General features: G+C 51.4%; 1 protein-coding gene across 1 annotated transcript in view; it reads right to left on the minus strand.

Moving 5' to 3' along the window:
- LOC105484740 (synaptotagmin 2) overlaps positions 1–14,300 on the minus strand; it is a 127,819-nt gene that overhangs the window by 63,738 nt on the left and 49,781 nt on the right. The window lies entirely within an intron of this gene.

Here is a 14,300-nt window from a genome sequence, read left to right on the forward strand (position 1 = left end):
CCCCCAGCAGCCGAACCCTACAACAGTAGCTGAGGCAGACCGCCTGGGCAGTGTGAAGGCAGCCTTCCTGGAAACCCCAGCCCTGCCCCCAGGCCCTAGCTGAATGAGGAGTGAGAGAGGAAGAGGGGAAGGGAGAGAAGAGGATGCTTGAGAAGCTGATGTAGTTCTTCACCTTGACCGAGTTCCCTCCCCACTTCAGACCTGTCCAAACAAAATAATGGCTCTCAGTATTCCCTTCTAGAAACGCAGCAACTAGATTTCTGCAAAGAGCCTCTAAATCCTGCAGTCACTACCGTGACCATCACTAGTGCTAAGAGAGACCGTCTCCCTGCTCCTCCTCCCCCTCCTCCCACCCCCTCCAAATCACTGAGCCATGGGAGCAGCAGCTCTTAGTGCTTGTATAGAGCCATAAGACATGGAATCATTGGATCTCACAGTAATTCTGAGCATTAGCATGGATACCATGATGGTTCAAATACAGGCTCTGAAGCCAGACCACTGGGAGTAGAATCCTGGTTCTGCCATTTAGCAGCTGTGCAACCTTGGTCAAGGCACTTCACACCCTATGCCTCATCCATAAAATGGAACAGAAACAGTATGAGTTAATACATGTAAAAAACTTAGAACATCATCTGGACATAATAAGGGCACAGTAAATGTTAGCTGTTTTGTTTGTTTGCTTATTTGTTTTGAGACGGAGTCTTGCTCTGTTGCCCAGGCTGGAGTGCAGAGGTGTGATCTCGGCTCACCGCAACCTCTACCTCCTGGGTTCAAGCGATTTTCATGCCTCAGCCTTCCAAGTAGCTGGGACTATAGGCATGCACCACCATGCCTGGCTAATTTTTGTATTTTTTACTAGAGATGGGGTTTCACCATATTGGCCAGGCTGGTCTTGAACTCCTGACCTCAAGCCATCTGCCCACCTTGGCCTTTCAAAGTGCTGGGATTACAGGTGTGAGCCTATAACTTCTATTATCTCTGCTTTGCAGATGAGGAAACTGATAAAAAAAAAATACCTACTGGTTATTTTGTGCCTGCTATGTACCAGGCAGTTTATACATGTTGCATGGGGCAAGGCATCCAGGATGGGTTGCAGCTGAGACTGAGATGCATACCTCAAACCCAAGGCGTCTGCTGGCATCCATCTTCCAGAGTATGGATTTGCATCCACTGGGTTACCTGGGAGCTAAAGAGGAGTCCCTGGGGGGAAAAGCTTGAAGTGTTTTCACAGCCAGGCTCCAGACATATAGAGAGGTTTCTGGCAGTTGTTAAGTAGGGGTTATTGTCAAAAAGAAAGAATTAAGCTGACAAAACAAGTGAGTCTGCACAACAGGGCTTGAGGTCAGACAGTGAGACCCTCCAGCTTGGGCAGAGTGGCTGGCTCTTGACCTTGTCTGACCCAGCGATCCTGGGAAGAGGAGTAGCTATGTGTAGAATGAAAGAGCTGTCTCGAGAGCAAGCTCACTAAATCTAACACTTCAAGGCCCAAGCAACCTGCTGTGAGACTCTGCCCCTCCAATAATCACATCACCTAGGGAGGGACTGTTCTCATTCTCTCTTTGAAAGAAGGTGCTGAGCGGCTAAGGCTGCAGAAGATTGAAAGCCTTGACAGCCAGGCACATCAGCAGGAGGAGCAGGCCCCAGGCATCAGAGGCCATGCAGCAGCTTTGGACAGTGGCGGTGCCAGAGGAACTGGGGACATTGAAACCAGCATCAAGTGGCAGCCCAGACAGTATGAGGGTGTGTACGTGAGCTTTGCGGGTCTCCCAGATCACATGCTGGTATGAAGCAGATCCAGAGGAGACAAGATTTCCTGCAAGAGCAGGTAGGTGCCTAGAGTTAATGCAGTTCAAGTGTTGAGATGATGATATTGATGAGGCTGACAGCAATGGTGACAGGAAGCACACATTCATGCTTACTATGTGCTAGGTACTATTTTTTTTTTTTTTTTTTTTTTTTTTTTTGAGGCGGAGTCTTCACTCTGTCACCCAGGCTGGAGTGCAGTGGCACCATCTCGGCTCACTGCAAGCTCCGCCTCCCAGGTTCGCGCCATTCTCCTGCCTCAGCCTCCCGAGTAGCTGGGACTACAGGCGCCCGCCACCGCGCCCGGCTAATTTTTTGTATTTTAGTAGAGACGGGGTTTCACCGTGTTAGCCAGGATGGTCTCGATCTCCTGACCTCGTGATCCGCCCGCCTCGGCCTCCCAAAGTGCAGGGATTACAGGCGTGAGCCACCACGCCCGGCCAGCTAGGTACTATTTTAAGGGTTTCACATGAATTTACTTCGTACTTACAACAACTCTAGGAGAGAGGATTATTCTTATTTCTATTTTCAAGATGGGAAAACTGAGGTAAAGAGAGATATAATATCTCGTCCAAGGTCACACAGCTAGAGATGGGAAGATGCAGGATCTGAACCTCATCGTTGCCTCCTGAAGCCGCACTCCAAACCCCTGTGCTATATGCCTTGCCAGTTGATACAGGTGCCCTCCTTTCTCAGCCATAAACCGAACAGCATTGTAGACATTTGGGTCCTACCTCATCCCTGTAACTACTTCATGAAACTGGTATTTGTCCCCATATCACAGCTGGGAAAACTGAGGCCCCCAAAATGCAAATGACTTGCCCTAGTCTGCATAGCTGGGAAATGCCAGAGCCAGGATTCAAGCGCTGGTCTGTGGGGGCGCTAAAACCCATCCACCCTCTGGGGAGTGATGTGACCTGCCCAAGACCACACAGCTAACTTCAGTCTCCCAGGCTGCTGTCAGTCCAGCTCCAGACTTCCCTGCACAAAAGCACAGATCTTCTCCATCCCCTCTGTAAGGGCTTTTTCCGGACATAGGGAGCGATTCCAAGTCCTCTCTAGATTCAAGCCAGACATGTAGGCCATCTAAGAACAGATGTTTGGCAGAGGGCCCCGGAAGAGGAAAAGAAAATTGTGGTTGGGTTCAGAGGATCTTCCCAGAGAATCCAAGAAGCCCAAATAATCAACTCCCCTATCTGTGGGTATGTAGACTGTAGTCTGAGGAATCTACCTGGGTGAGCCCCGTGTTCCAGGTACTCCTGCCCACCTGCGAGCCAGGGTTTCCAGCCTGCCTCAGAGGACCCCAGAAAGGGTCATGTGCTTGCATGCAGTGACACTTCCACTGCCACCTACTGGCTGGGCACATATATAAGGGGCAGACCCTATGTGTACATTTCTTCCAGAGTAGCTGGGTCTTTGCGGGAGAGAGGATCCAGCAAAGATCCCTCTGCCAAACACTCATTTCATATGCTTTTTTTTTTTTTTTTTTTTGGAGACATAGTTTCACTCTATCTCCCAGGCTGGAGTGCAGGGGCACACTCTTGGCTCACTGCAACCCCTGCCTCCTGGGTTCAAGTGATTCTCCTACCTCAGCCTCCTGAGTAGCTGGGATTACAGGCACACACCACCATACCTGGCTATGGTATGTTTTTTACTGAATACATACTATGTGCCCTGCACTCTGCCTGGCCCTGGGATACAGAGTTCTGTAGGACACAATCCCTGCCCACAAGAGTTTGGAAGTTTGCTGGGGGAGACAGGCACATAAGCAGATAACAGTGCAGCATGGGGAAAATAGCAGGTATGCACAAAAGCCCGTGGAGCCACAGCCCTTGGAGCCTCCACAGGGGTGAGGATGAAGGAACAGTCGGAGAAGATGGCTTCTGAGTGGCTCTTGAAGTAAGTACACCTCTGATCCGATCCCAAGGAAAGGCAGTGTTCCTGGCAAAGGGAACATCTAGTGCTCCAGCATGGAAGCAGGAGGACACTGGGCACGTCGCCTGGAGGCACCGGGCAGAGTGGGAAGGAGGGGCCGGGAGTGGGGTGGGAGGGGCATTGGAGCCTGGATGCGAAGGGCCTTGCAAGCCGGGCTAAGTGGGTGGGGCTTCTGCCCACACAGGCAATGGGCACAGTGGAAGGCCTGAAGCAGGGCGCTGGCAGAGAGGGGGTGTTGCGGTAAGTCAAGGGAAAGCTAATACCAGTCTGCACCATGGAGGAGCCATAGGAGTGGGAAGGAAGGGATGGATGTGCTCATCTAGAAGCAAGACTCCACACCATGTGGCTAATTGGGGGTGGGCGTGAGGAATAGAGAGGAGTTCAGGGTGACTTCTGGATCTCTGGCTTGTGAAACGGGAAGGATGGGGACGTCAGTCACCAAGAGAGGAAGCACAGCGGCGGGTGGGAGTGAGGAGATCAGCCTGGGACATGATCAGTTTGGGAGCCTGAGCCACATCCAGGAGGAAATGTCCAGCAGGCCCCTAGAATTGTGGGCCTGGAGCTCAGAAAGGAGGTTGGACAGAAGACATGGAATTCATTGACTCATAAATCATACAGGAAAACTTGCTCTGAAGATGTTAAGAACCTCACACATGGCAGTGACTGGATTTGATTCCAGACTATTGGACTCACATGCTGGTTCATTCTTTCCACCTCAGCACATTCCTATCTATCAATAGTTATTACCTCACAGCTAAGAAGTTACAAAAGGCTCCTAAACAATCTTTCTTTTTCCTAAAGCCTTCAGGTATAAGTTTCCATTCAGATATTATTCTACCCAGTTTACAGAATTGGAAAGCTGAAGAATATATTTAAATCAGTCACACAGCGGCCGGGTGCGGTGGCTCACGCCTGTAATCCCAGCACCTTGGGAGGCCGAGGCAGGCGGATCACGAGGTCAAGAAATCGAGACCATCCTGGACGACACGGAGAAACTCCATCTCTACAAAAAATACAAAATTAGCCGGGCATGGTGGCGTGCCTGTAGTCCCAGCTACTTGGGAGGCTGAGGCAGGAGAATCGCTTGAACCCGGGAGGTAGAGGTTGCAGTGAGCCGAGATCGTGCCACTGCACTCCAGTCTGGGTGACAGAGCGAGACTCCGTCTAAATAAGTCACACAGCAAGTCTGAAATGGTGCCTATCACAGCCAACCATTCAACTATCTCTGGGAGAGTTGTTTCCTCTGCAGAGAGTTGGTGGTGGCTGATGCCAGTGGAAGGGGCCTGAGGAGCCGCATGTGCATCTGTTGAGGGAACAGCCATCATCCCTTTGCCTTGGGTGAGTGGCATCTGAGGATGGCTCCCTGGGGAGAAATAAACATACGTCAAGGCTTGTGGTGATGGTAGAAGAGGAACTCCTGGGGTCATGCATGGATCTGGGGTGGGGGTGACAAGCAGGGGTCAGTGGATTCAGCCTCTGTCTTCACTGTTCTTCATCTCTCACCTCTCCCTTTGAATTTGGGCACCTGCCTTTCTGTAGGAGGACAGGAGGCCTGTCCCAGATCAACTTTAGAGCACCAATGTGTCTTCCCTACCTCCTGCATCTTTGACAGTAATGGAGTTAGTACACAGCGACAGGAACTCAGTCCCCTGTGATGCAACAGCTGGAAGCTGGGGACCAAAGCAGGAGGCAGCTTGCTGCTGGGCCCTCTCAACTTCTCTGCCCAACAGAGACACTTGAGGAGCTTAAAGGAAAGGTGCCCAGCCCCATCTCCCAGAGACTCCCTCAGCTATCCTGGGAAGGGTCCAGGCATCAGTCGTTCTCCATGTAGCCAAGGGTGAGGGGACCGCTTTGGTGGAAAGACCCTGGATTCAAAATCAGACCCAGAATCGTGGCTCTGCCTTGTGCTAACTGTGTGACTTGGATTAATTACTTAAACTCTCTGAGCTCCAGATGAGCTCCAGTTTCATTTTCTTAAGGAACATTCATCACCAATTCACCTAAGATAACCCATTTAAAGCACAGTGCCTAGAGCCTGAGTTGGCCTTTGATGCATATCATTTTCCTTCCCACCCCTGCCCCGCCCCTTAGAGTTTGGATTTCCTCCCAACCCAGCCTTTCACGCAAGTCCCCCAGCTCAGCAGCCCATGGAAAGAATGCCCCTCCCTGATGGCGTAAGTTTTTCCTTGTCTTTTTGCATGAGCGGCTTGACATCTCATGCCACAATTTTCATTGAAAATCTCGATTGTCACCTTTTCCAGCTGCACCCAGACAAAAGGCCCTTCTCCAAATGGCCTCACCTGATCACTCAACTCTCGTGCCTCTGTCCCCAACATGGAACCCCCGAACCCTCCAGCCCATCTGCATCCTCATATTCCTGCATAGATTCATACTTCCCTATAGGTTCACACACTTACCTAGAGTCTTTAGTTCTCCCTCGAAGCCCCCTAAATCCATCTCCTCACTCATCACCTGACTGACGTGTCCTCACAGACACACAGCTCAGCATGTCACTATGCACCGGCTGGTACTGTTCTCCAGTCACTTTGCTTGTACTACCACAGGGGACTTGTCCCATACCTTGGCAGTTACCCCCACTCCACCCCACCCCAAGCATCAAGCACAGTCTGTGCACATAGTAGATGCCTGTCTTAACTGCTGACCTCATATGGGGGTCAAAAAGAGACCAGAACCTGTATGCCCACAGACCATCCCCAGAGACTGGGAATAGGGAATGGTGGTATCTCCAAGTCCACTCCCCACAAACACTGGCCTCATTTTCCAGACAGGGAAACAGAGACTGGGCGCTGGTGTCCCGCGATGGAGGCAAGTACCACTGCATGCTTCTCTAGGAGAGCTATGCTGTGTGACTACATGGCTGCAACCCGCTGGACCTCTGTGAGTCACCACAGTGATTTCTGTACCTCTTCTTTTCTTTCCTTGAAGAGGAGGTCCTGGTTGAAGAGGCTGGGAGCCTGGGTTCTAGGTCTGTCCCTAGAACTAATTTGCTGTGTGACCTTGACTAAGTTATCCTCTCTCTGGAGTGACACCCCTGGGGCCTGAAAAACTTATGTCTTGATCAGAAGGGTCAATGAGAGATGCAGAGTCTGAAGGTGGCCACTGGGGCTTCAAGGGCCCTGGCAGCCTGCTTTCAGCCAACCCTCCTGCCCAGGTCCCTCTACCCCTCCCACTCCAGGCCCCAAACAGAGGAAATTAATTGAGTGTTCAAGTCTCTTCCCTTGCCTAGCCACAGCTGAGCTTACTGGGGAAATTAGGGTGACATTGGTGCAAATAATTGAGTGTCTTTCCCCAAACGGTCTTCAGGCCCCGTTGCTTTAGCTGCTGCTTAAATGGATGGGCTAATTAACTTAACTAATTGCTCCCAAGGACTAATAGTTTCCTAGTCACGTGACCCAAGAAGGCACATTCTCCACTGCAACTCTGCTGCCCACACTCCCTGGCAGACCCACTTTCTGAACCTGTGATAGCTGCCTCCACCTGCAGCGCCTGCACTTAGGCCAGCCCTGTTTCTTTGAAGGCACCAGAACGCCTTCCTCCAGCCTCTCCGCCCAAGTGCAAAACCTGACTCCAGACTCACTCCTGCCAATTCATTCATCCATTCAACAATCTTTTGTTAATTCATGTGTCAAATGCTGTTCTCAGCATCCATCAGGGAGTTAATGATGAACAAAAGCAGACAAGCTTGTGACCTCATGGGGTGTTCCTCCTACTTGGAGAGGTGACACTCATCATTGACCCCTGCCCCCGCCCAACACACACACACACACACACACGCACACACACACACATCAGATCTGTGCTACAACCAGCACTATGGAGTGTGGGACGGTGCTCTAAAATAGACGGACTCAGACCTCTCAGGGAGTTCAAGGACCGCTTCCTGGAGGGAGTGGCCCTTGAACTGAGGCTTGAAGGCTGGGTCAAAATTAACTAGGCAGCGAGGAGGGAAGTGCATTCCAGGCAGAGTGACCAGCTTCTGCATAATCCAGGTGAGAGATGCTAATGGCTGGTCCAGGCTGCTGGAGAAGAGGCAGAGCGTTCAAGAAAGAAGAGAAGAAAGTGACTGGCTTTGGTATTGGGTTGGATGTGAGCGGAGAGGATGAAAGGGCACTAAGAGCAACTCCTAAGCTCCTGGCTTGTACTATGGGCCGAATGGGGGTGTCACTCACTGCGATATAATTCCCTAGAGTCAGACCAGGTGTGAACAAGAGGGTAAGAGCATGAATTGGGTGTTGAGATGCCTTAGAAGTGTCAAAGTGGAGTCACTGAACATGCAGATCGGTGAGCAAGCGGGCTTAGAGGAGGGGTCTGGGCTGAAGATTCACATTTGTGAGTTATCTGCTTAGAGGAGGCAGTTGAAGCTGAAGGGTGTGGCCATTTCAGACAGCCGGAGATGTGAGCCCAGGACAGGCCTTGAAGAAGCCCAGAATTATTCACTGCAGGCTCATCTCTAGCAGACTTGAAACATACCTCATTTTTACAATGTCATTTTGTTCTGGGTTTTTTTTTTTTTTTTAATCTCAGAGTCATTTAAGTTCCTTCCATTTTCTTTATCTACTGTTGAGACGACAGCTGATCAACTGCCTGAGAGTCTTCAGGGACAAGGGGACACGACCATTAATTCAGACACAAGGGAACACCACCATTTAGCTACGCACTGTGCTGGGTCTTTATGTGCCAAACCTACGTGACCCTTGCGGGAGAGGTGTTCCTATCCTTGTTTTCCAGAACAGGACACTGGGGCTCAGAGAAGTTAAACAGTGTCCCTAGGGTCCTGCAGTGAGTGGCAGGGGTTGCACAATCCTGCTTGGCATGTTCTCACTTCCAGGTGCTGTCTCTCTAAAAGAAATGGTCATGTGTTTGTGAGGCTAAGGGAGGGTCTGAGGGACCCCAGGAGTACCAGTCACCTTTCATCTGTGTCATGGGTGGCAAAGACTAGAAGATGTGGATCTCTGATGTCCTCCCACTGGTCCAGGGCTGCACTGTGATGCTGGCAGGAGGAACACAGGGAAGGGTGATCACATGCAAGGTGACCATGGAGTAAGTGGGCCTGCTTGGGGCAGAAAGTGCTGGGCCAGGTAGAAGAGGGGGGCTTCCCTGTCTGAGCAGCAACAGGTGTGACCCCAGGCCAAGAAACAAGGACCAGAAAGTGTGGCTTATTGTGTGCAGAGAGGAGGGGGTGAACAGGCCACGCCTGTGAGAAAGGGGGTGAAGAGTGAGCATGCAGCACTGGTGGGAGAGTGGGCTTTGGAACGCACACACACATGTGCAAATATGCACACTTGCATGCATGCACACAGGCACAAACGCTCACATGCTCCAATCAGAACAGTCAGCCATGGAGCATCAGCCTGGTCAGGGTAACCCAGAGGCTGAACTCTGGGGTCCCCTGCTGGTCATTGCTGTTGGACTGCAAAGTAAATAGAAATTTCTCAAAACTCCAGATCCTCAGCCCCCGAGGGCTTTGGCTCCCCTATCTTCTTGATTTTAGACTCAAAGCAGGAGTGGTGCAAGCCTCTGTCTGGGCCCTGTGAGCCTGAAACTTGGAGCCAAGAATAGTAGAGTGCAAAGACCAAGGGATCAGGAGCCAGACAGACCTGGGTTCAAGTCCCAACTGCTGCTTCCCAAGTGGACAGCCTTAGGAAAATGTCTTTAACCTCTCTAAGGCTCATTGTGTCATCTATAAAAGCAGGAAATAATGCCCTTTTTGGCAAGGATGGTGTGAAGCTTAGATGCGCTGGACCACATGTTAAGTTTGACATACCACACATACGTGGAGGGCCCAACCCCGTGCCACAGCCATGACATAGTAAGTTTCCTTGGTGTTTCCACTTAGCTATCCCCAGCCCAACCTCCTGCTTCATGCAGGAATTCCCTAACCAGCTTCTGCTAGAACATTCCAGCAACAGGCAACCCACCACATTACGCTCTTCCCACTGTTTGGACATCTTTAAGAGTTACAGTGGACTTCCTTATCTTGAACTAAAATCTCTCTCCCTGTGGCTTCCACTGCCAGAGTCCAGCCCTTCAGAAGACAGGACCACTCTCCAGCTCTCTGGAAGCAGCCACCATGGCTTCCCTGGGTGCCTTTGTCTAATCCAAACTGATCTCTCCACTTTTGTTCCAGTGTTTTCCACTGCCTCTGCCCTCCTGGCCAAATTCTTCCGGGCAAGGCTCAGTTTGTCTGTGTCCTTTTTAAAATGGGATGTCCAGAGAAGTACAGCACACCCTACATAAGAGCCAAATGTCCAAATTCCAGGTCAGACTGAGGCTGGGCCAACCTCATCATGGTCATGGCACAGAAGCCTTTTCATTGGGTCTGATCTCTGGCACAGCCAGTCCAAACACACCCACACAAGAGCCACGTTCACCATGGTCTTTAGAGCAACCCACCAGAAGAGTCCCCAGGGCAGCCTTTACAAGAGATGCCCAAGATCCAAAGTGGGCCTCTTTCTCCACCTATGATTCTCTCTCCTCCCAGTGAGACCTGAAGTCCATTTCCCTGGGAGGTGGGGTCAGGACCCTGGACAGAAGCTGCTCCTGGCTTCTCAGGCGTTTGAAGGGAAGGCATGCAGTGACTAGGGGCTACCACAAGGCTCTGGGAGAAGTCAGGGAGGGAGCAGTCAGGAAGCAGCTCTGTGACTTGGAAAATGTTGATGTGGCAATCACTGCATTTCCCCTCTCCTCCCTCACACTGGAGAGCTGTGAGATTGCCTTGGGGATCCTGGCTCCTGGGGTGAGAGATATAAGGGATCCCCCCTTGCTTGGCCTCCTCCCTCCCCTGGTGTCAGCACCTGGGTCCAGAAACTGAGTGCAGTCAGCACAGACAACAGCTCTGGGATCCTCTCACTGTCCTTGACAAGCACTGGAAGCCAGCAGGTGGGTAGAGGGCTCCTGGAGGGTGAAAGCAGAGGGGTACAGTGGGGCCAGGGCCCTGGGGGGAGCTCAGGGTATGTTTGCTGGGGACGTAATGCTGATCCTGCATCTCCTTGGCCGCCTTGAACAGCTAATCAATGAATTCATTATTCAATCAGCAGGAAGTCACTAGCCCCTTCCTGGGGACCCTCTCACTTGGGTTCGCTCAGCATGTTTCAAAGCACTTTCTGTGCCACCTCAGGGCCCACACTGTAGGATCAGCTCTGCCCAGAGCTCACTGAGTGACCTTGGGCAAGTCACCTTTCCTCTCTGGGTCTGAGGTTCCTTATTAATAAACTAAAAGGATTGGACTAGATGATCTCTTAGGGCCCTTTCGGCTCTGATATTCCATGGCTCTGTAAGCTGGGAGACTGGAGTGGGTGGATGACAAAGCTTCCTGGCCCCTTTTTTGGAGAGAAAAAGGAAAAAATGATGAGGGCATCTGCACTGGATGGTGCCAGGAATGGGACTGTGCAGGTTTCAGCTAAAAGTGCCCTGAATGGTGGCAATAACCAGAGTGTGTGGCAAGGGCAGTAGAGGCAGCAGAGCCACAGACCAGGAAGCCAGCCAGGCCTGGCCACATGTCCCCTCCCTGGGTCAGAAATCCCCACCTTTGCCTCTACTGATGCCTCTTGGATCCTGTCCTGGGCCAGTCCAGAGCTGGGTGGCAGGATGGCTGGGGCCCCCTCCCTGCCTCTGGCCCCCAGGCTATGACAGCAGCTGCCAGAGGGGGTAAGAAGACCGGGGGCCTAGGTGCAGGCTGTGAGTATGTGTGGCGTGTGTGTGCCTCAGACAGCAGCTGAGCAGCCTGCACCAATCTCAGAGGCACTGCAATGCAGTGGTCGGATTTTTTTATTAGTTTTTTTTTTCCCCTAAAAGTCCCCATTTCCCAGGGAAATGTGCAGCCAAATGCTTTAAAAAAGGAGTGGCCAGATTGCCTCAAAATGTGTCAACCCCTCCCGATTCAGGGTGCTGGCACCCTCCTCTTGCCCCTGCTAGTGTGCGGCCCCCTGAACCCTGCTCCTGGTGAAGTCAGGAGGTCTAGGTAGAAAGAGTATGAAGTGGCCGATTTTCCCTTCCTAAAAGCTGGGACACAGACGGATTGAACTTAAATGCTTGCCAGATTGGAGCACTTCTCAATTTCCCAATCCCTAGGGGATCCGGCTTAAGGCTCCTTCACAGAGGCAGAGGCCTTTAGACTCCAGAAAATCTCTGCCTCTCTTTCTGAATGAGTTTTTTGAGGGATGGAGGGAGGATGACAACACCCCTCCCACTTTGGAGTATCAAATACCAAATCTGCTGCAGCATTCTCAGAAGGGCGTGAAATTGACCACCCTGTCGCCTTCCCTGGTAGAAGGGACCCCTCCCCTTTCCCAGTGCACAGCAAACTAATTCTACACACATGTTACCTCTGTCCCTGTTCTTCTGATCTTGGATTTCATTTTAAGGGAACTTTTTAGTCCAGCTCTGTTTTCCTCATTAAAAAGGTGATGAGTTCAATCAGCTGTGAAAATAAATCCAGAAGAAGGGCTGAATGGAACCAGGGGCAGACCTATCCCTGCCAGCTCAGCCCCTCCCTTCCAACAAGCAGAGGGTTTCCCAGGACTCCAACTGCCATGCAGGACACTGGGGGCGCTCTGCTGATAGAAAGAGAGTGGTAAAAAAAGACAGCTTACAAGTGTGGTCGGGCTGGCAGTGTTTGGCCAGTAAGTGGCATTTTAGCCTTGGAAAAGACTCTGAAAGCCCCTTGCAGGGGAAGTAGAGCTGCCCCTGCAGTCTCTGTCCCGGCTCTCAGGTGCCCGATTTGGGAACAGCAGGTGGTGAGCATCACAAGGTCCTAAGCTCTCTCCCCATGACCTGGAGGGGCTGTGAGAGCCCCGTCTGCCCTTCTCCTCTAATGTTGGGTCTCTCTTGGGCACAGATGGTTCTAGCTTAGGGGCAGCCAGACCACAGCCAAGCCAATCTGGGTACAGCCCAGGGAGAGGTGCTGCCAGTCGGCCCATCTGTCGAGCAGGTGACAGCTGCTGACATGTAAGTTAGGGGTGAGGGGTGGGGAGCTGGGCTGGTAGGGTCAGAGCTACTACCTGCAGGACCTCTCCTCCCTGCCATTAAACTCCCTGGGTCCCAGGCAGGAGGTACCTCCAGACCCGAACTTGGCACAGAGGTCCTTCAATAAAAACAAACTGATTCTCTGCCCAAGAATCTCCGTCCCTCTGCTTCGCGCATTTCCACCAAAACACAGGCTGGAGCGCATGCCCATTGCCAGTTGAGGTGACAGCTCTCTCCTCCTGAGGTCAGGACAAGGTGCTGGGCTCTAAGGACAGTAAGGGGGACCTGAGTTAGCCACAAGGGGGAACATCTCACCAGGAAAGCAGAAGGAACTAGCAGAGCGGTACAGTGTAATATGTACGAGCTGGACTTCGGTCCTGACTATGCTACCTTTTAGCTGTATGATGTGGGGCAAGTTCAATAACTTGTCAGAACCTCAGTTTCCTCATCTGTAAGAGGAAAAGTAATACTTCATAAGGCTGCTGGGAGGGTCACATGACAATGCATATATGCCCTCAGCTAATGGTGGCTACTACTTCTGTTACTGCTACTACCCCAGCATAGCAGGTGAGAAACACAGGAATCCCTTCCACAGCAGCTTTCACCACATAGCTCCCAGACTTTAACATGTATTGAAAATCTCCTGGAAACTTCCATAAAGTTCAGATTCCCAGGCCCAACTCCAGAGATTTTGATTCAGCAAGCTCAGTTCAGGTGCTCCAGGAGATTCTGACACCGTGGTCAGCGGACCACCTTTAATATTTTTAAACACTTTTAATTTAAAAAATATTTTTGTAGAGATGGGGTCTTGCTGTTTTGCCCAGGCTGGTCTTGAACTCCTGGGCTCAAGCAATCCTCCCACTTCAGATTCCCAAAGTAGTGGGATTACAGGTATGACCACCGCGTTCCACCAGTGGATCACATTCTGAGAAGCGCTTCTCCAGAGGAAAGGAGAGATGGTTCTGAACCTGTCATTCCCAGGTGGTTAGATGCAGGCCCCCTGTGCTTGCAGCACATTGCAAGCTTCCTCTCCCCCAGCCTTCCTTCCATCCAGATTTAAGGACTCTCTAGTGCTTTTCTTCTTCTGCCACAGTATCATACTTCTACATCCCCTTTCCTCAAGTCACTTAATCATTCAGCACATGCTTATTGAGCATCTATTGATTCCATCAATGCTATGGAATGCTGACTCCTGCTGGGCACCGTGCAGGATGCAAAGGTTAAGTGCAAAGCCCTTCCTGTCAGAAAAGGGCCATGGAAGAGATAGCCCTTAGGATCACCTGCCCCTGGGAACACTCAGTTCCAAATCCCAAGCCAGAGTGCAGGGTCCAGCCAGTTATCACTTGCCACCTACTGGCTATGCCATGCAGAAGCAGCCTAGAAGAGATGGATGGCTTGGCCTTCCTCCCCAGCTCACTCATCGCCACTGCTGAGTACAAGGTATTTCTTTTTCCTCCGATGTAGCCTTGTCCCTTTGCATGATCCTATGCCTCATAATTACATGTGAGGACGGGCTAATCCCCCAAACACGGTGTCAGGCCATCGATAACATTCCCTCGTGGTTGCCCTGTGCCACT

Source organism: Macaca nemestrina, chromosome 1 (assembly GCF_043159975.1).
Source record: "Macaca nemestrina isolate mMacNem1 chromosome 1, mMacNem.hap1, whole genome shotgun sequence".
In the NCBI taxonomy this organism is placed as follows: Eukaryota; Metazoa; Chordata; class Mammalia; order Primates; family Cercopithecidae; genus Macaca; species Macaca nemestrina.